Source organism: Felis catus, chromosome C2 (assembly GCF_018350175.1).
Source record: "Felis catus isolate Fca126 chromosome C2, F.catus_Fca126_mat1.0, whole genome shotgun sequence".
Classification (NCBI taxonomy): Eukaryota; Metazoa; Chordata; class Mammalia; order Carnivora; family Felidae; genus Felis; species Felis catus.
The window spans coordinates 140,594,490-140,615,762 of record NC_058376.1 but is presented as its reverse complement, the minus strand read 5'-3'; the positions used below and the strand labels follow the sequence as shown (position 1 = coordinate 140,615,762).

At 37.9% G+C, this 21,273-nt stretch overlaps 1 protein-coding gene across 10 annotated transcripts in view; it reads left to right on the top strand.

The window, feature by feature from the left end:
- The window catches only part of THRB (thyroid hormone receptor beta), a 391,572-nt gene that overhangs the window by 28,444 nt on the left and 341,855 nt on the right, over window positions 1–21,273 (top strand). Inside the window, exons 1-2 of one of the 10 annotated variants that reach the window (XM_045037687.1) lie at window positions 13,594–14,332; window positions 20,230–20,332. The exons of 6 other annotated variants lie outside the window; for them this stretch is intronic. The gene's annotated coding sequence lies outside the window, so the exon portion shown is untranslated. Of the gene's footprint in view, window positions 1–11,967; window positions 13,549–13,593; window positions 14,333–20,229; window positions 20,333–21,273 lie in introns of those variants that run through there. 3 more of the 10 variants (XM_023260614.2, XM_045037690.1, XM_045037688.1) reach the window with 3 other exon arrangements.

Here is a 21,273-nt window from a genome sequence, read left to right as displayed (position 1 = left end):
AGAGGAAGTGGAAGTAATATCTTTCACGATCTTTGTATTATTCTAGAGAAGGAGAGAAATTTATTAGCATAGTTGACATACAATATTACATTAGTTTTGGATGTACAATTTAGTGATTTGACAAGTATATACATTATGTTCTGTTCACCACAAGTATAACAACCATCTGTCCCATTACAGTGTCATTGACTATATTCCTTATGCTCTGCTTTTTATTCTTGTGACTTACTCATTCCATAACCAGAAGCCTGGATCTCCCTCTCCCTTTCACTCATTTTACCCACCCACCCACGCCCTCCTCTCTGGCAACCATCTGTTTGTTCTCTGTATTTATAGTTACGGTTTGGGTTTTTTTTTGTTGTTTATGTATTTATTTACTTTAGATTCCATTTATGAGTGGGATCATATGATATTTGTCTTTGTCAGTCTGACTTATTTCACTTAGCATAATAGCCTCTAGGTCTACCCATTTTGCTTCAAATGGCAAGATTTCATCCTTTTTATGACTGTAATATTCCATTCTGTATATAAATCACATTTTCCTTATCTACTTATTTATTGGTGGACACTGAGATGTTTCCATGTCTTGGCTATTGTAAATAATGCTGCAATAAACATAGAGGGTGTATGTATCTTTTCAAGTTAGTGTTTTTGTTTTCCCTGGGTACATACACAATAGTAGAATTATTGGATCATATGGTATTTCTATTTTTATTTTTGGGGGAAATTCCATACTGTTTTCCACAGTTACATTTCCACCAGTAGTGCACGAGGGTTCCTTTTTCTCCACATCCTCACCAACAGTTGTTGTTTCTTGTCTTTTTTATTTGATTGGTATACAAATTTAAGAATAACCTCCATAGAAATAGAATGACTTCCAGACTGGTGGAGGAGAATGAAAAAAATTCAATTGATTAATATTATAGAGAGCAGGAAAGAAGGGGAAAAAATATCAAGGAAATGGTGTGGCAAGTTGAAAACAACAACAAAATAAGACAATTGAAATACGTCCAAATATATGTTTAACCACAATAAAGATAAATGAATTAAACTCTGCAGTTTGAAGACAAAGATTGCCAGATTGCATAAAAATACAAACTCTGGTGACATATCATTTACAAGCGTTACACCTGAAACATAGTGACTCAAAAAATGTTCTACATGTAATGGGATGGAAACAGCTATATGAGGTAAATATGCAAAAAATAAGCTGAAGTAAAACATCCATATTAGGTAAAATAAGATATTAAGATAAGACCTTTAAAAAGACTATATTGTCATCATTGATCAGTTGGGCCAAAATTTAATGACCTGGGTTTATCTTTATCTGTGCATTTCTGCTGAAATGTGCCTATTTATAAAGTTAATTCAACCATTTTTAAAGAGCATTTTTACATATTGTTGAAGTGTTAATAACTCTTTTGTACAGGATTACATTTAACAGATTACTGCATCATTGTCCAAAATGGTGGCAATATGACCTACATGAGCAGTTCTGCACCCCTGGTTGTTCATCAGTACTTAAAGAATAGTTGGCAATTCTTGCTGATCCACAGCTTCTAAGTCTGTCTTTCTAATTTTTGGGAAGTAGTTTGTCCACCATGAGATTCTAGGCCCAAATCAAATATACTTTGAACCAGTTTTTTTTAATCGTAGTGAAAATTGTCCAAGCAGATTTAATTTTAAACTTGCTTCATGTAGCAGTATCATAATTACCAGTGCCTTTTAAAATATAATATCAGCAAGGTCTTTAAGGATTGTTATTAAATTTACAAACGAGATGGTGTGAAGAGAGCCCTTTCACCCCTCCTTCAAACCCTTTTCCTACCAACGAAGTTATGTAGAAATCGTAATCCGTTTAACATTCTGTTAAGATTTCAGATACTTCTCCTCTTAACTGGCCCTTGCTACAGAAAACAGCCCCATGTTCTTACTAATCGGGCCAAACGAATCTCTTTGTCAATAGCAGGGCCCAAATAGATAATGTGGGATGAGTCTGCCCTCTGTCCAGGAGAGAAGCCAAATTGTGTAACTCTACAGCAATGACGGGAGCAGGTTACACGGTTTGGGTGGAAAATTGCTCTTGTTCATGCATAGAAGCAGATCAGCTTTGGGTATGAGCTCCTCTCAGCTGGGTGCCTTGCCCAGAAGGGGGTGGGGCTGGTAGCCTGAGAAACTGGGTATTTTTCCCAGGCTTCTGGGTCACTGCTTGCCGCTTTTCAATGCCCTTTAAAAAGCACCTCGAGGAAACTTCTCACTGGCAGCTGAAGAACCTGCTAGCTCCAGGGGAAGAATCTGGGCAGGACCAAGAAGAATTTTCTCCCTTATCTATTTTTCAGGGCTCATAGAAAGTCGGATTTAGCACATTCATTTTAGACACACGGCCAAAAGGTAGCAGTTTAAAACATGTTTAGTTCTGTTTGGATTTTTAGGCTTCAAGTAATCTGATTTCCTTGCTACTTATTATGTAAAACAATTTTAATCACGTAGATATTTGCCTGATATTTAATAGTTTGGATCAGGACATGATGTTAGCAATACCTTGCTCCCAAAATGCTGTGATAGCTGCATTTAATTAAAAGAATTTCATATCTGAGATTTTCCTTAAGAAAACCATCTACTTCTCACAACAAGAGTCTGTTCTATTTTACTTTTTTTTTAAATTTTTTAATGTTTATTTACTTTTTGCAAGCCAGAGCACAAGCAGGGGAAGGAGAGAGAGGGAGTGTGACACAGAATCTGAAGCAGGATCCAGGCTCTGAGCTGTCATCACAGAGCCTGATGTGGGGCTCAAACCCACAAATTGTAAGATCGTGACCTGGGTCCAAGTCGGACACTTAAACAACTGAGCCACTCAGGCTCCCCTGTTCTATTTTACTTGAGTCATCTATTCCAGAATTATAGCTATCAATTCTGTGTGTGTGTGTGTGTTTTTTTTTTTTTTTTTTTTTTTTTTTTTTTTTTACTGATTTGTTTAGGTCAAATAAAATGTTAATCCATTTTGGAGGTATCTTATGTACCAGCTTATTCAATTTGTTTGTGAGCCCATGTGTATGCTGAGCCCCTCGCCCATTTCAAATGATTTTTCCCTTTGATTTCTGTCAATTATTAAAGGAATAGCATCTTTATTATTTAAAAAATTCTGGGCACCTGGATGCCTCAGTCAGTTAAGTATCCAACTCTTGATTTCAGCTCAGATCATAATCTCACAGTTTTGTAAATTCTAACCTGGCATCAGGCTCTACACTCACAGCGTGGAGCCTGCTTGGGATTCTCTCTCTCTTGCGCTGTTTCTGTCTCTCTCTCTCAAAACAAAACAAAACCTTAGAGAAGAAAACTTAAAAAAAAATCAACAACACAGGAAAGGTTGAAAATAAAAGGGCCTCATTCCAATGTCACCCCTGTGGCACCACTTACCATCTGTGGGCTAGCTTGGAAAACAAAAGAGCTTTTCTGCAACATGTGGCCGTACTTATGGAATTCGAGAATGTCAGACTAGAAAGAGGCATGGAGATCATTTATTCAAACCTTCTTTATTCCAGATAGCAATATTTAACCCCCAGAAGGGGAGGTAACTCGTCTAAGGTTGTCATTTCAGTATGCCCATGTCTTGGCCTTGAACCCAAGTCCTTGTCATCTAGGACCTTTTCTGGGATATCACACTGCTGACAAATTTTTAATCTTTAGCCATTCATTTTGAATACCTTTCATCATTATTTGGATCACAAAAGCAAAGATGTTTAATGTAGAAACTCACCCATCATCTTGCCACCCACTATTGAAATGTTGGTTTATTTCCTTCCAGGCATTTTTCTGTGTCATTGTTGTAAAAAATGGGATGAGACTTCACATAATTTTGTGCACTGCTTTTTTCCCTTAATGTATGATGAACATTATTTCATGTTAGTGAACATTATTCCTTAAAATTATTTTTAATAGTTACATATCAATTTGCTATGGATAGCCCTTGATATTTTAAGTCTCATTAATGTTCATTTAAGAAAAGCATCGCTTTTTCAACAAGAAGCATGTCATCTTGAACATAGCTGAATACAAAATCTTTGAATATTTTGCTGTATGAAAACCTTTGAGTGTAGAAATCATGGTTGTTCTATAACTTAGACAATTCTTGGAAAAATTTTTAGTGAGTCTTTAAAGCCCAAAGTCATGTCCTTAGATTAGATATGCTATAGTTAAAGTAAATAACATCAGATCACTTTAGAGAACAAATCTGTTTATCTCTGACTCGGTCAGAGATGACTTAATCATTAAGCTAATTAGCCACACCACTGTTTTATTAGCCATGTGCAAGAAGTGTTAGAATAATCTACCTTACTGCTTGGCAGATAAAGCCTCTGCCTTCCCATTGTCTTTTATAATGCCAATAAAACAAATAATAATAATGGTAAAAATGGAAGTAGCTACTATTTATTGAGAATGTAAAGGGTGTCAGCTATGTGCCAAGCTCTTTACAGACATTATACTTAATTTTCACAACAGCTCAAGGAGGTAAGCTCCAGTTTTATCCCAACTTTATAGAGAAAAGAACTGTAGCCTGAGATGGCATAGGTAGTGAATGGCATAATACAGACTTGAACCCAGACCTGCCTCACTTCAAAACTAAAAACTGGGGCTAGGCTCTCCGAAGTGATTCTGATGGATTTTTTCCTTGCTGGTGTAAATTTCTTTGTTAGTGGTGGTTCTTAACCTTTTAGGGATTGTGGAACCATTGGAGAACCTGTATCGTTGCCTAGAAAATGGTATATTTGAAAATAAATGCAAATTTTTCATCAATTTCAGAAGTCACAGTCTGTAGCCTGAAAACCCCTACACTTGAGCAGTATCCTTTTGGTCTTTATAATTGTTCGATCTCCTGGCATCTTTTGCAGCAATTCCAATAACCCTATAAGAGGAACACGTGGAGTCCTACCAACTAAAATTGTGACAGTTTTTGCAGGAATAGAGTATTAGTAAATGGAAACAGAGATGGCGGGAAGCATTTGTTACACATTTCACCTGTTCCTCATTTGTTTCTGAGACCAGCCAGCTCTAGAGGGGACCCCTAAAAATTTTCATACTAACACTGAATCCTAACTACAAAATAACTTCACAGACATGATCTCACAGCCAAATAACTAACTCTCAAGATACTCAACAATTACTTAATGAAATACAGAGTGAAACATTCATGTTCCTCCCACTTAGAATAGATTAAGTTAAAGGAATAGAAGAAAATTATATAAATATTCGTCTGCATAACATGTTAAGAAGATAAAAAGAAATCTCGAAGTCTAGTGCAAAAAAAAAAAATCATGAACATTACCAAACCCACACAGTGGGTTAACAGTTTTCTATGTCCCTGCCCCCATTGTTAATGCAAATAATTGAGGGTACGTTGTTTTTCAGTGCATTTTTTTCTGGTCATCTCTAAACTCTGTGATGCTCCTGATAATGTTAGCTTTATAATTTTAAACAGTTGATTTATCTCCCCAGTGTGATATAAAACAAGAAAGGAAAAAACTTCTGCTTAAATTTAGAAAGATAAATCACAATAGATAAGGCTGTTCTTTTAACTTTTCTATTTTGCTATTGAAATGACAGAGTTTACCAGATAATACATTCTCAAATCCCATTAGGAAAATGCGCTAAATGGAATCTCCTTAAAGTATATAGAAAAACATTCTAAATTTTTAGGGGAAGTGGGAGCAAATTAATGGGGACAGTTGGTAAGACATTTGTCTCCGTGTGATCTATGTTGTTTGAAATGTCTTAGAATCGAATGGCTAAAATGTAATGCTTTTCTTCCATTTACTGAAGTGTATTTTGAAGGTAAAAATGTGGCATTGTGCCTCCACAATTCAAATAAATAACATTCTCAATTAATACTTACATTATGAGTACTTCTATAAAACTAGGTACCTTGATTATTTTTCTTTTAGCGTATTTATAATATGCAACTTATTTGAGGATTAAAGGCCATTCCCCATGGACATCTGAGGCTCCATCTAAATGTCTTCTCTCTTGTTATGTCACTGTTATTGGTTTGGAATTTGGTCTTTCTTTTTGACCAATAGGAGTCTAATTCTCCCAGGGCTTAAGTTGGGTGTTTACAGAGGAACATTCATTCTTGCAGGCTACTGATACAACATTTGCTACACTGCGGGGGAAGGAGAAGATGCCTCGACTCAGTCACTTTTACCATCTATAAAAGGTTTGATGGAGGATATTGAAACTAATAGGCTAAATTATTAGCAGTCAATGTATGAACTAGTATCCTATTGACTGGTCTGAAAGAGTTGAAAATGTTGAACTCACAGAAAGTCAAAGATATTGCATTTGGGGAGAATAAAGCTACTCTTTTTGTAATACCAAACAGCAATTGAATATAAATGGCAAGCCATAATTTCAGGCTTCTATGAAAGTAATGGGGTCTTGAGCTCTGCTAAGCAGACCTGAAGAGAGCTTGACAGCTGAGTGGTCAACCAAATTAAGCTGCTTCATCTTTTAGGACGAAAGATGAAGTGAAATCATTTGTGTGGCAGGTATTACCAGCCCACCATGACCACTGTGGTGTAGACGTAAAGTGGTTTTCTTTTGTTTTACCTTGCTACATTTTCTCAGAACCTCACTGTTGAGATGTGGACCCTGGGCCAGCCCCAGAGCAGCTCATCAGAGACACAGAATCTCAGGCTCTCCCTGGAATCTGCCAACCAGTTGCCCCGGTGGTTCGTCAATGCCTGAGAAGTTCTGATTTAAATCACCGAAGCAATGCCTGAATAATTGCTACCATTAAGACCCTGATGATCTCATGTAGCTTCCAAAGGTGCCTAACCTTTCTCTAAAGGCAAATCTCCTCACTGAGAAATCTGTCCTGCTAGTTTAGAAAAGTATAGGCTAAGAAAGCATCTTGGGTTCCTTTCTACTGAGATGTCCTTCCCTTTCTCCCCTACTTTCTTCCAAATATTGTGTAGTCCAATAAAGCCTGATTAGTAACACAATTAGGTGAGATTTGCAAATCTATGACACCTAAATACCTCAAAGCCCACAATTTACACTAGTTTCGTCCTCTTTTTCTAAAAACTCTTTCTAGAATGACAAATTAGAAATTAAGTGAATTCGCAATCCCCTGCCTTTGCCCCCTTACTCTCTGTGTAGGCTAGGCAATGCTCTGTCTGAGCCAAATGAATAAAAACTCTGAAAGAGAATTATTAATAAACTGGAGAGCATACAAACTGATTACTGAATGAGAGGAAGATGTTTATACACATTTATCACTATTAAGTACAAAACTCTATTTCATAGTCTCCTATGAAAACGGAGAGGAAACTGATTTCCTTTTGAGATAGTTTCTAACTGGTGACAACCAACATAGATTAAATGAACGCATTCCTATCAGCTTTATGGACACTTTCAGCTTATTTTTAAATGCCTTGCTCTGAGAATCTAAAAAGACCGTATGCTTTCTTTCTTACCGACTTAACGCGAGAAGTTAATAGTTTGCAGAGAAATTCAGTGAAGCGATTGATAGAATGCTTTAAAAAAAAAATGTATTCCAGAGAGTAGAACAATAATAGTGATGTCAAAACAGCAGTGCCACATTCTCCATCGCACTTAAACCAGCACTAGGCCTGGCACATCCATTTCTCCTCATCAGCCAGACGAAATGCAGTAGTAAAAATCAATCCTGTATTTCACTGAATCTTATAATACAGTTCTCTCTTCTCTGCCTGTTAATAAAATATCCCCTTGGAAGGAAGCCAGAATTTTCTTAGGCAGTTTAGATTTTCTGAATAGAGGAAAATTGGAAAGGGGAAGGTAGCAAAGGCATATAGAAGTAAAAAATTGTGAGGTCAAAATTTCTGTCCTAACAGATTGACTAGTCTGATTATTTTTCCAAGTATCATGACGATACCAGTGTTTTAAATTGAGTCATAATGGGGGTGCCTGGGTGGCTCCATCATATGAGCGACTGACTCTTGATTTTGGCTCAGGTCATGATATCACCAGCATGGGATCCAGTCCTGCCTCGGGCCCCTGTGCTGGGCATGGAGCCTGCTTAGGATTCTCTCTCTCTCTCTGTCCCTCCCCCGCTTGTGTGTGCACACAATAAATTGAGTCATAATTAATGATTTAACTGAAGCCATGCTGCATTCTCAACCCTCAGCAACACTGAGAAACCAAATCACTTTTTGAATTCACATTTCTCCTGCACTGGCAGAACACATGGGATAATTGAAGCCCCCAAGTTGGGTGAGATCTCTCAGGATCTCAGAGGCAAGTGTTTAAAGAAGGGAAAGGAGGAAAAGAAAGGTTTTGCTGGGAAGATTGAGGACAGGGTTCAAAATCAAATGGAACATCCATTTGCGATGCCTTCCAACCCTACTTAGGAATGGGTGATGGAGGTGGCCATTCTGTGTTCAATGCCAAAGAAAGAGACCAGAATCTAAACTTCCTAGTCTCTGCTGTCTTTAAAAACAAAGTCAAGTCTTCATCCCCACAGTGCCTGGAACACAAACACCTGGTCAAAGTTGATTGAAGGAATGAATCAAGAAGAAGCAATCACTGTGTGGACTTCATCCTTGCTCTTTTCATACATTGAGTGGAATTCCTTCTCCATATATGAGACTTAGTTGTGTAGAACTTTGGGCTGGTGCCATTTTGGAAAATGCCATTCACTGCTCTGCATTTCATATAGTGCTGTTGAAAAATTAAAAATAAAGCGTCAATCTGGAAAGCTCTGATTCTCTTTCTCCTTACTTTTATAATCCTGGGAAAGGTGTTTATTCACCCGGGGCCTTAGTTTTTTCTTACTCTAAAATCATCATCTTTTACATCTTGCCCCACTCTTAAAAACCTATATATCTGAACCAAGGACTTTGAGTCTGCCTCTAAACAGTGTCAGATGAGAGACTAGGAATTTTAAGAGAGGGAGATCATAAATTCTTAAATTGCATCTAAAACTCATCTTCTTTTCTTGAAAGCAAATTATAGATACTGTTTGGTTAAGCCATACCCACCCTTGTAAATTCCAAACATAGGTCTAGTTTTAAAGAGTAGTAAAAAGTGTATCCCATTCTTTTTCTTAACAGCCTTATTGAGACATAATTTCTATACCGTGCAACTCACTCATTTAAAGCGTGTGTACAATTTAATGGTTTTTTAAATATATTCACAGCTGTGCAACCATCACCACTAATTTTAGATCATTTGTACCACCCCCAAAAGAAATCTGGTACTCGTTAGCACTCACTCCTCATTTCACCCCCAACCCTAAGCAACCACTAACGTACTTTTTGTCAATGAATTTGTCTGGTCTGGAAATCTCATATATATGGAATCAAATAATATATGGTCTTTTGTGACTGGAGTTTTTAACTAAATATTTCCAAGGCTTATCTGTTATGTAGCATGTATCAGTACTTCATTTCTTTTTATTGCTGGATAATATTCCATTACATGGACGTATCACATTTTATTTTCCATCCATCAGTTGATGAACTTGGGGTTGTTCCACTTTTTGGGTATTATGCATAATTCTGATAAGAACATTTATGTGCAAGTTTTTGTGTAGACATATGGTTTCCTTTCTCTTAGGTATATACCTACCTAGGAGTAGAATTGCTGGGTCATATGGTAGCTTTATTTTTAATCTTTTGAAGAACTGCCAGACTGTTTTCCAAAGTGCTGCAGCATTTTACATTCCTGTCCGCAGAATATAAGGTTTCCTATTTCTCCACATGATCGATAGCAATTAATATTTTCCACTCTTTGGATTACTAGTATCTGGTATCTTGCTGGGATTTGGATTTCCATTTCCCTTCTGGCCAATGATGTCCAGCATCTTGTCTTATGTTTGCTTATTGATTAGTTTTGTATCTTTTTTTTTGAGAAATGTCCTCTCAGATCCTTTGCCTATTTTTAAATCGTGTTGTCTTCATATTATTGAATTCTTTATATATTTCTAGATCAAATGCCCTATCAGATATATGATTTGCAAAGTTTTTCTGCCATATGTCCCGAATAAAATACAAATTCCATTCTTGAATGCCTTCATTTACTTTTTTAGAAGTACTGGAATCCTAAAGAACAGGTAACTTGATCTTAATCCAAACAATTATCTGTTATACAGAGGCATGAAGAATCTATCTTTATTCCTAAAACATCTATGACACAACAGGATCACAGAAAATCACATGCAATGTAAAATTAGTTATTTCCTGATGATAGATTTGGCAGCAATGAAAAAAAATTAGTCTCTAAGTTATGAAGAGAAACAAGTAGTCAAAAGATATGTGATTGAAACTCCCATAGCTTATCATTGATAGTTACAGAACACCACTGTGTATTCTGATTAAGTAAGAAAAGTTGGGAGTTTGGTTCCCATCTTACTGGGATTGTCATGATAACAACACAAGAACTTTTAAAAAGCTAGATATGCTATAAGGTCTTTCAAAATCATTCTTTAGAATTTTTGTTTATTACCTCCTATGTGTTTTCCAAAGATTGAATATTTGGTTTCATAGTTTTTGTTTACATGTTAGAAACAAAGAAGTATAATATACACACATGTGTGTGTATGTATATACATATATATATGTATACATATTTTCTTTCTTTTTAGGGATTTCTCTTACTAAAATCAATGATGTTAATTATTTATGAGCTTCCCAGGATTAACTCATTCATTTAAAAATTAACTGTACTGTCTACTTCAGACTCTGGGGTAGGTGCTGGCCGTAAGGTGGTAGATAAAACAGACCTTGATTGTCTCATATGGAGCTCACAGACAATAATCAAGTAAAAATACAAAGAAACCTAGACTTAAACATTTTTAAATTGCTGTGAAGGAAAAGAACAGGTGTTAAGAGAGAATAGTAGGGAGTTCTATTTTAGGCTAACAGGTCAGGGAAGTGTGCTGAGACATATGGAGGATTAGATGAAGCCAGCCAGGGGAGGAGGAGAGCATTGCAAACATGGAGAACAGCATATGCAAAGGCCAGGAGGCAGGAAAGAGTTTCCTGGGTCCAAGGAAAGATAAGGCCAGTGGGAGCGACAGGTGGTAAGTGAGGTGGAAAATGGTAAGAGATAGTATCTCAGAAAAGGGCAGAAGCCTCAGTTCACATAACAGATTGTAGGCCACATTCAGGAGTTTGAATTTGATTCAGAAAGTAGTTGAATGATTTGGAGGATTTTAGCAGAGGAAATGACATGATCTGATGTAAACTTTAAAAAAAGCCCTCTTGGCTGCTTCTTGCTGTGTGGAAGTAAGGTAGAAAGAGAACCAAGATGACCATTTAAGAGGCTTTTGAACTTGCTTAAGCAAGCAGTGACAGTAGCTTGGGCAAAGATGGGGTGCTGGAAAACCAATATGATGAATGCATTTTAAATGATTTTGAAGATATGGTGTAATGGTTAACAGTGTGTGTTCTAAAGCTTGACTGATTAGGTTAAAATACGAATTTCCCCTCTTACAAGCTATATGACCGTGGGCAAATTAGCTTCTCTATGCCATCGTTTTCTCAGTAGTAAAATGTAAATAATAATAAGAATCTTCTTGTACTGTTGTTATGAAAATTAAATGAGTCAGTAATGCACTATATGCGTCATAAGAATATCTGTCACAGTGAACACTTTAATAAGTATGTAATAATATTACATACATATTATTATGTATGTGTGTATTACATACATATTATGTATGTATGTACATACATACATATATGTATTACATACATATTAATACATATTAATAATATGTAAATGAAAAGGTTTTGATGATGGTTTGGATCTTTTTGTTTTTAATGTGCATTTATTTATTTTGAGAGACAGAGACAGAGAGAGAGAGAGAGAGAACATAAGTGGGAAAGGAGCAGAGAAGAAGGGGGACAGAGGATCCGAGGCAGGCTCTGCACGGACAGTGCAGAGCCCAACTCAGGGCTAGATCTCACGAACCGCAAGATCATGACCTGAGCCGAAATCAAAAGTTGGAAACTTAACCAACTCAGTCACCCAGGCTCCCAAATGGTGGTTTGTATCTTGTTTTAGATGTCTGAGTTTGAGATGTCTATGAGATATCCAAGTGGAGATGTGAGAAAGCTCAAATCTGGTGCCCAGAGTGGTGTCCTGGGCCAGAGATAGAGCTTGTGTTCAAGATCAAACTACAATGTACTGAGTAAATTTGCAGAACAGTCAGCACTTGAAAGTGAGCCAGCCTTGTCCTGGACTGGCCAATGGCACATCAAAACATTCAGTGACTTGCTTTGGAGAGGTGGCAAATATGGCAACGACTATGGAGATTGTCCTCAAATAGACCATCTTTTGAATTTTCCTCCCCCACTTACAAGCTGGATGGCCACGGATAGTTAGAAGTGTTGGCAGTAAGATTCTATCGGTTCAAGAAGAATCATGGACAACTCTCAGTTTTCTGTCTTGAATTCCAGGTGATTTGTAGGACCAGTTCCTGGGGTGAAGGAAAGTGGAAGGAAGCATGTTTCTCAAAACCTCAGCTTCCTTGAATGGATTTTAGTATGTCTTGCTCACGGGTGAGGACCTGAAAGAATGTAAATAAATGCCTGGCATAGAACCTGGAACGTGGTAGATGTTCACTAACGTTTTTCTTGTCTGCTTTGGGCTCGTCTCCACTTCTTGCATCAACTATAAGCATCTCCAACACCCTGCCTAGATCTGCTTCCATTTGTAGAGTCAGACATAAGATAGGAACAGTGAGGTAGGTGAGGAGCAGGGCGAGTACTAGGGTGAGGTGAACAAGGCCTCACTCACCTTGGGCATCAAAAAACTAAGTTAATCAGCATAAACATTTCAGTGTCTTATTTTGACAAGTCAAAATTGGTGAAAAAAGTCCATGATGAATAAAATATCATATTTTTAACAAAGATAGGACAGGTATTACTGATTTCTCCTCTTCTCTCTAGCTCTAGGACTCAGTGTGGCACTGTGACAAGGTGAAAGCAAAGAAGAAGATCTTCCACTCCTGGGTCCCCAAGAGTCTTTCTCATTTTTTCTAAAGTTGGTGGCTAAGAGCCAGTCAGCCAACCTGTGCCCTCCAATGATCGCCAGATGCTAAAAAATGTGTTCTAACAGCCTGTGATACTGGCTACACTTAGGGATGGGGGTTGAGGCCTCTACTAGCCCAGCCCCCAACCTTCTTCTATCAGCTGCAATGTGGGAGCTGGAGCAAGGTTCCCGGGTTCGCCCCACCTCAGTAAACGCAGACCCTTGTGACCCTGAAACTGTTGAGCAAACACACAGTGAAATAACCCAATGCTCTATTAAAGGCTGGGGTTTAAAGGTCGGCTTTGTGCTTATCTGCTGCAAGCCTCGTTCACTCCCTAGATGACTCTCAAGGTTGTTTAGTACTTGCAATATGGACTGAGAGGATGAGCATTTCCTTTCAGAGTGGGTAGCTATTTGCTTTGCAAGGAGCTGTCATTGCCAAGAGGGGAAGAGCAGGTCAGGAGCGGACAGAAGACGAACGGAGGCCCCCGGACAAGGAATGCTTCCTCCTGACTTTGACTTAGAAAGCTCGAGGTACATACGGTACATGTGGCAGCTTCTGACTTTCAGCTCTTTCCCGTGAAAATCCGAAAACTTCGGACCAAAACGATTTGGTAATTTAAACTCCGTCAGCAGATACATCGTGAGTAATTAAAGGACAGATTTGCCAAAGCTCCTACCTGTCCTGAAGAAACCGTTGATGGAATTTTGAGCTGGCAGGTCACTTCTCCTCTAACGAAAGCTGGGTCTGGGGAGCCAAATTTTAAAAAGTTATGTTAAGAATTTTTATTCGAGTTTAAAGGAGAAAACGTGCCTAATTTTCAAAACATGTTACTGCAAATGTAGCATGCCATCGTAATGCACATTTATGAATGATCACAATGAGTAAAGAGAGAGTCACGCGAATGAGGAGCTGCTGCTGAACATGGTCTACACGTCCATGGCACTTTAAGATTGCAACATTTTGTTTGGTGACCTTCACACCAGTTGCCTGCATGCACCTTAATCTCTCTCTCTCTCTCTCTCTCTCAAAAAAGCTGAGCCTGCTGTAGATTGGTCAGTTGTTTCCGTTTTTGTTTTTTAATCTAGTTTTTCATTTACCTACTGCTTTATTATGCCTGGTTTAATTTGTACAAAGGGATGAAGTTCATTATTACAGAACACAGAAACCCATCTCTGAGTTTTTAGGAAAAATGAGTGCAGGGCTGGCATGACTGAGACTGAAAGACCTCCATGATAAATCAGGTGGTACACTTTTAAGAGTGAAAGTAAAGAATGCTGCAGAAAAATTGTAGACTGTGTACACAAAGGCACAAAGGTAAGAGTGTAAAATAACTTTTTGTAAGAAAGTCATTTTCAGACTGAAACTTAAAACTCAAAGTTTAAGGCAGAGTAAATGTTGGGACAAGTCAGCTTTTGTGAGGGTTGCCAATCTGGAAATACGGGGTCTGACGTGGATCTTGCTGTCTGGGTACCCACCCCTCTGCAGGAATCACTTTTTTTTTTTTTCAACGTTTATTTATTTTTGGGACAGAGAGAGACAGAGCATGAACGGGGGAGGGGCAGAGAGAGAGGGAGACACAGAATCGGAAACAGGGTCCAGGCTCCGAGCCATCAGTCCAGAGCCTGACGCGAGGCTCGAACTCACGGACCGCGAGATCGTGACCTGGCTTAAGTCGGACGCTTAACCGACTGCGCCACCCAGGCGCCCCAGGAATCACTTTTTGAGTATCCCCTCTTTATTTCTCAAGAATTAATGCAAAGACTATTCGGACTATGTGTAAATATTGCAAGGTTTCTGAGCTGCAGTTGTACAGTATATCCATGGAAGTTATTTCTTAAAGAATTAGACAAAATTTTTAATTGTGTAAGTAAGAATACTAAATACTAAGTTGTGATGCTTTGTTCAAAGAGGTCTAGTTGCCTCCCTCCCTCCCTTCCTTCCCTCCCTCCCTCCCTGCTTCCTTCCTTTCCTCCCTTCCTCCTCTTTCCTTCCTAAGTAACTACCTAGCTAGCTAATTCTCCTCCCTCCTTCTTTCTTCCCTCCCTCTCTCCTCCTCCCTTCCTTCCTTTGCTCAGTTATTCTTCTGATGTCTGTCTTATTTCAACCTCTATAATCAATAGTTTTAAATCAAAGCAGTTAGTGCAACTAAGAACCAAAAAGCCAAGTTAGTATCTTTTTTTAACCTCCTATTTTTCATCCAAACTTAATCTTCTCTTTTTCCACATTTTTACAGTTATTACTAAAACCAGCATTTATGCAAAAAATCTCAGCCTCATTTGACTTAAGATATTCTCATATATAAATATAAATATAAATGTATATGTGTGTATATATATATATGTAGTATTTAACTGACCAATGTCTTATATTTCTTAAAATGGCTAGCCCGTTTTGAAAAATCTTTACTTACTTCTCTGAAATAAGTGTGAATACAATGTGAAAATAATAATAATAAATACTAATAATAAAATGTGAAAATAAACGTGAAATAAATGTGTGTTTTCTGCAGCACGCAGAAAACCATTAACCTGACTCAGTTTTCAGGAGAGAACATAAGACATTCCGTTGCAAATTACAGCTGTTGGACGAAACGTTCGTCTATTCATAATCAGGGAGAACAATTGAGTTACTTTCCCTGCTGAGCTAAAATATAGTACTGCTATCTTTTCTCTGGTGGTATTTTCCATCATGAGTTACTGCGTCCTGGGAGTTTCCTGTCAAAAAGCCCATTTCTATCAATTGGCCATTGCACGTTCCTGGGAATGGGTGCTGTGGCATTGGTGTGACATGCTCAATTTTAATGTGAGAGTGGCCTGCCCTTAACTCAGAAATGGGTCGTGCATATGTGAACCCATGAAAACAGCGGGGATGAGGTTTAAAGAAAAGAAAATCCATCATACTAGTATACAGTGTTCATCATATCTTTACTAAACCGTGTGTGTAGGTAGCTTATATTCGAGAGTGTGAAATCATCATTTCTACAGGACTTTTTGGTTCCCTGTTGTCCTTTTCCTTTGCTTTTCACTGACTGGCTTTGCAGCCAGTGATTTGTTGCTCCTGTAGCCAGCCGTGTGCCTTCCCATCATTCCCCCTCTGCCAGATTCAGAACCTGCCTTGACCTTCAAACTCAGGCCATACATGCTTTGACTTCCTTCTGTCTTACTTTTGTCCTTGACCTTAGTTTGGCTGGTTTGTTCACCATTCTCTAAATTCATACCTCCCTGGCCTGTCTTTGTGTGGGCTCCTCTGTCATTTATTTTTAACTGGTGGCACATCATCCTTCACTGTCATCTGCTAGCTTGCATTCTCCTTCCCTCTGAAAGCCAGCTGCAGGACTGTTCTTCTCTGAAAGGACCTTTAAATATTAGATTTTTGTACTCTGGCCTTGTTAACTCTTGACCATTTCAACATATATTTAGTCAGACAACGTGAAATTGTCGTAAACGTTCAAGGACCAAGATTTTTATTTTTTATATATTTTGTATGCTCATGACCAGTGGGTGCGTAATGGGGTGTATCTCAGTTCAGGAAATGAGCTTCCAGGTTGTGGTCCTGACAAGATGGGGTGTAAGTAAACGAGTCTATTTTATTTTTATTTATTTATTTATTTATTTATTTATTTATTTATTTTTAATTTTTTAAATGTTTGTTTATTTTTGAGAGAGAGAAAGAGAGCACGAGCGGGGGAGGGGCAGAGACAGAGGGAGGCACAAAATCTGAAGCACGCTCCAGGCTCTGAGTTGTCAGCACAGAGCCCGAGGCAGGGCTCGAACTCATGAACTGAACCATGAGATCAGACCTGAGCCGAAGTTGGCCACCCAACCGACCGAGCCACCCAGACGCCCCAACATGTCTCTTTTAATAAGGACATCTATATTAAGGCTGCTCCCACATCTGATGAAACAAACCAGGGAAAGACCTGCTTATCTGTGTATTTTAGCTTTCCTACTTGATAGCATTTTTCTCTGAAAATTATTTATATAGCTATCTCAGATGGTCATTAATATTATCAATGTTGTAAAGTTCCATTTTGTTGTACCTTTTTTTGCTAGTATTGCCTTTGTCAGAATCGAGCAATAGTTATTTATTTTGCTGGAGACTCTTTTGCTATCCTGACCATGTTTAAATGCACAATTCAGTGGTATTAAGTGCATCTATACTGTGCAACTATCACCACCATCCGTCATCAGAACTTTTCACCTTGCAAAACTGAAAGGTTATACCCGTTGAACAATAACTCCCCATATCCCCTCCTGCCAGCCCCTGGCAACCCACATCCTACTTTGTGTCCCTGTGAATTCAGCTACTCTTAAGTACTTCATATAAATGGAATCACGCAGTGTTTGTCTTTTTGTGACTGGCTTGTTTCAGTTAGCATAATGTTGTGAAGGTTCATCCATCTTGTACCATGTGTCAGAATTTCCTTCCTACTTAAGGCTAAATAACATTCAACCAGCAAACGCTTTTTAAAGAACTTTGCAACAGCATTTTGACCCCTGACTTGTGTTTATTTGTAGTTATGCTGATTATTTCATACATGCAAGTATTTTTTAAATAGGTGTTAGGTTATACCCTTGTTTTTATTGGTGATCATTGAAATTAGATTGTGATAGTGTTAATTTGATTTTCCTTAAATTCTCAAAAGTCCTAAGGTGTTCACAATTAATAATAGTTTCGTATTTTATTACATATAGGAAAAGATATATCTTTGATATTTTCTTACCTCGAAAGAGAGAAGACTTTTATAAGAGAACATTGCTATTTTCATCACCAAAATATAGATTATATTAATCACTTCTCAGAATTAGACACATTTTAGGCATTTATAAACATTAAAAATAATTTAAAATATGCAATAATATTTTTCATCGTTAGATTAATCATATTACAGAACGTTTGGAGAATGCGAATTAGAAAAATCACTTATCGTTCCATCTCCCAAATATAACTTAGAATTCTAGTGTCTTTGACCTACACGTATTTTTATTACATGGCTTTCATTGTGTTATGTTATACATGCCACTAAAACTTTAAACAAGAAAAAGTTGCACACAAAAATACGAACACTTGTTTGAACTCAAAAGCACATTGGGAAGCACTATGAGGAAAGCACAGTTCACATGTGTTTTGACATCAGTGTTCTGCTGGTCCGTGTGATTAGGGATGATGGGGTGGGCCTCAGGCATTCTCTGGTGACTTCACCAGAGCAGGTAGGAGCCAGGTTGAAATCGGCCATAGTTATGGAAAACGCCATCTGTCACTGGGAAGAAAGAAAGAAATAGGGAGAAGCCGAGGTGAGAGATGGAGGTGCTGTGGGCATCTTGGCAGCCTGACTCGTGCAATTACTCACAGTCTGAGGATGCCTCAGATTCCTTCCGCTAAAGCTCCTTTTTTGATTAGGTTTTGAAAATTGGGGTTCTAATTCTCATCAGTGAAAGAGGCCTGACTAATCTGTCTTGCCTTTGACTTATTTATGTCCTGTTTGGGTCATCTGAATGATTTACTAGCTTGATACTCTTCAAGCTGATACTACTGCTCTTCCGTGGAGTTTCACCCAGCAAGCAAGCAGGTACAGTTTCCCCTATGGCTTTGTGACTGGCATTCAGTAGGTACTTAATAAATGCTTACTGAATTAAGTAGTCTTGGTGACAAATACTCTCTTTCTTTGAAACCTGGAGCAGTCTTGTTGGGCAGCAAGAACCAACTCTTTGTCTCTTTGTAGTTCAAGATCCTGTGATACCATTTAGGTGACAACTGAAATATGAATCCTTCTTTCCACTCCCCTTGCCACTTACAGAGCACTAATCACTGACACGTTCTAATGGCTTTCATTGGTGATTTATCATCCAATCCCTGCCCATCCTTTACCCTCCAGAACTCAGTCCTTAGAGTGTTGGTGTTCAGTGCTTTAAATTTACATTAAGGGGGACCACCACCATTCATCCTAAGAAGGGGGTTGTGTGTTACCGATTATACACAGGATAAGTAGAAGTAAAGTGGAAGAAATAAAGATAACCCTGTGTCATAATGGTTATATAAGTGAAAAATGACAGCTGGTAATTGAACTTAAAATTAATGTGTTAACAGGACAAGGTAAAACAAAACACATTCCCTCCAGGATTAAACTTTCCCGATTACTGCAAAGAAAGCCATGGCAGGAGAAAGCTCTCTCCCTAGGTTTACTAAAGTTCACTTAGACCGGTCTGATTTGTTGAGATCATTTTAAGTTCAGGAGTTCAATGTGTGTGTGTGTGTGTGTGTGTGTGTGTGTGTGTGTGTGTGTTGTTTTCTCTTTATTTAATGGTTAAACCTAGTTAATTGTTACAGAGTGGCAGATTGTAAAGAATATTCAATAATATGTAAAATGCATCAGTGGGTTTTTCTCAGGGTAATGTATTATAATTTATAGCATTCTTTAAATGCTTCAGATTTTTTTCTTGATTGAATTTTAAAAACGTAGTTAATTGAAGTTCTATTGATTTGAGTTGAAAAGTAATTGGAATGGGGATGCTATTCTTCCTAATTTTATAATTAAAATATATGCTGCTGAAAAGTTTTCATTTACCTCTGTTTTAAAATTATTTGATTTCTTATAAAAGGAGAGGCAACATTTGCACAATCGTGTTTCCTATGATCCCGGGAGACTGGAATGTTGCAAAAAATACTTTGCAAGGAGAACAATGGTATCAGGCATTTGCAGGAAGCAGTATATATTGAACTGTTCCTTATTCCCTTTGGGAAAGTAGGGGCGTAATTAATACTATTTAACATTATTACTTATTATTTATTTACTTCTAATTACTTGTAAGTTCTTTTAATTTACTTACAATACTTATTATTTACTTATGATAATATTATGCAGTGATGACCCAAAACATCCACTGTACCACTAGACTATTTTATAAGTCAAAGAAATACCACCATTAAGACCTCAGACTTGGAATAAGATCAGAGGGGAGGGAAATGGTGGAGGGATGGAAGTGAAGAAGGAGACTCTATCTATGAACTCTGGGTTACCCCAAGTGTGACTGCTCCTTCATGGCTTTAAAAATTCATACTGTTCAGGAAATTCTGACATACAGTCAAGGGATGCTTCAGTAGAACAGTCTGGGACAATCCGTTTAATCTTTCAATGTTAATCTATTTGTCAGATTAGATAACAAAAATCCCCTATCTTTCTCCCCAAAATATCCTTTTTCTTTTGAATGTAGGCAAATCTCACTGACTGGAATATTAGCTCCCTGAGGGAAGAGCTACAGAAGATGGGCTTGTAAAGAAATATACCTGCTTTCTAGGAATTTAACTTCCTGTTGGGTAAGATTAAAAAAATAAAAAACCACATCTATAAAGATAACTAAAAACTTGAAACGGTATGTTTCAAGTATATAAGGATTGGCAGAGTCTATCAATTTGTTTAAACGTGTTTAAACTCCATGAAGTAGTTTAAAGAATGGGCTCATTCTCTGTGTTCCTGGGTCCAGACCAGGGCCTGGCACGTGGCAGCTATACAAAGCAGTAAATATTTGTTGTTGTTAATGATGTTGATGTAAATAGAGGTTTAAAACTCTACGGTCAAAAGTTTGGAAAATTCCAGATTAAACAAGGTGAAAAAGTCTACTTAGTCTTTAATATGCAAAAGTACATTGTGGATTTCCAAGAAGGTATTACAGTACATTTGATTAGAGGACTCTTTAGAATTGCGGGACGGCTCACAGGATTTGCTTCATTGTAACACACTGGGAAATTCTGGCAAAAACAAGAAACGCTTTAATGGTGATAAATTTTCTGTAAGACCACACAAAGAGAGGCTCCAGATTTAAGTGAATAATAAGAAGTTCAAAATAGGTCAGCCAGGTTTCATTCCTTCTGGAAGACTATAGAGGAGAATCTGTTTGCTTGCTTTTTCTTTCAGGTGCTCAAATTCATTGACTGATGGTGCTGCAATCACTCTGACCTCTGCTTCTGTCTTTTTTCATCTCCTTCTCTTGACTCTCCCGCCTCTTTCCCTTATAAGGACCCCTGTGACTATATTGGGCCCATCCAGATTTTGCAGGACAAGGTCTCCATCTCAAGATCTTTACCTTAATCACATCTGTAAAGTTCCTTTAGTCATGTAATGGAACAAATTCCCAGGTTCCAGGATGAGGATGTGGACATTTCTAGGGACCGTTATTCAGCCTCCCACACCCGTAATATTTCCTCTAACCCTAGAGAATACCCAGTAAATATCTGCTGAATATCACTGAGAGATTGGA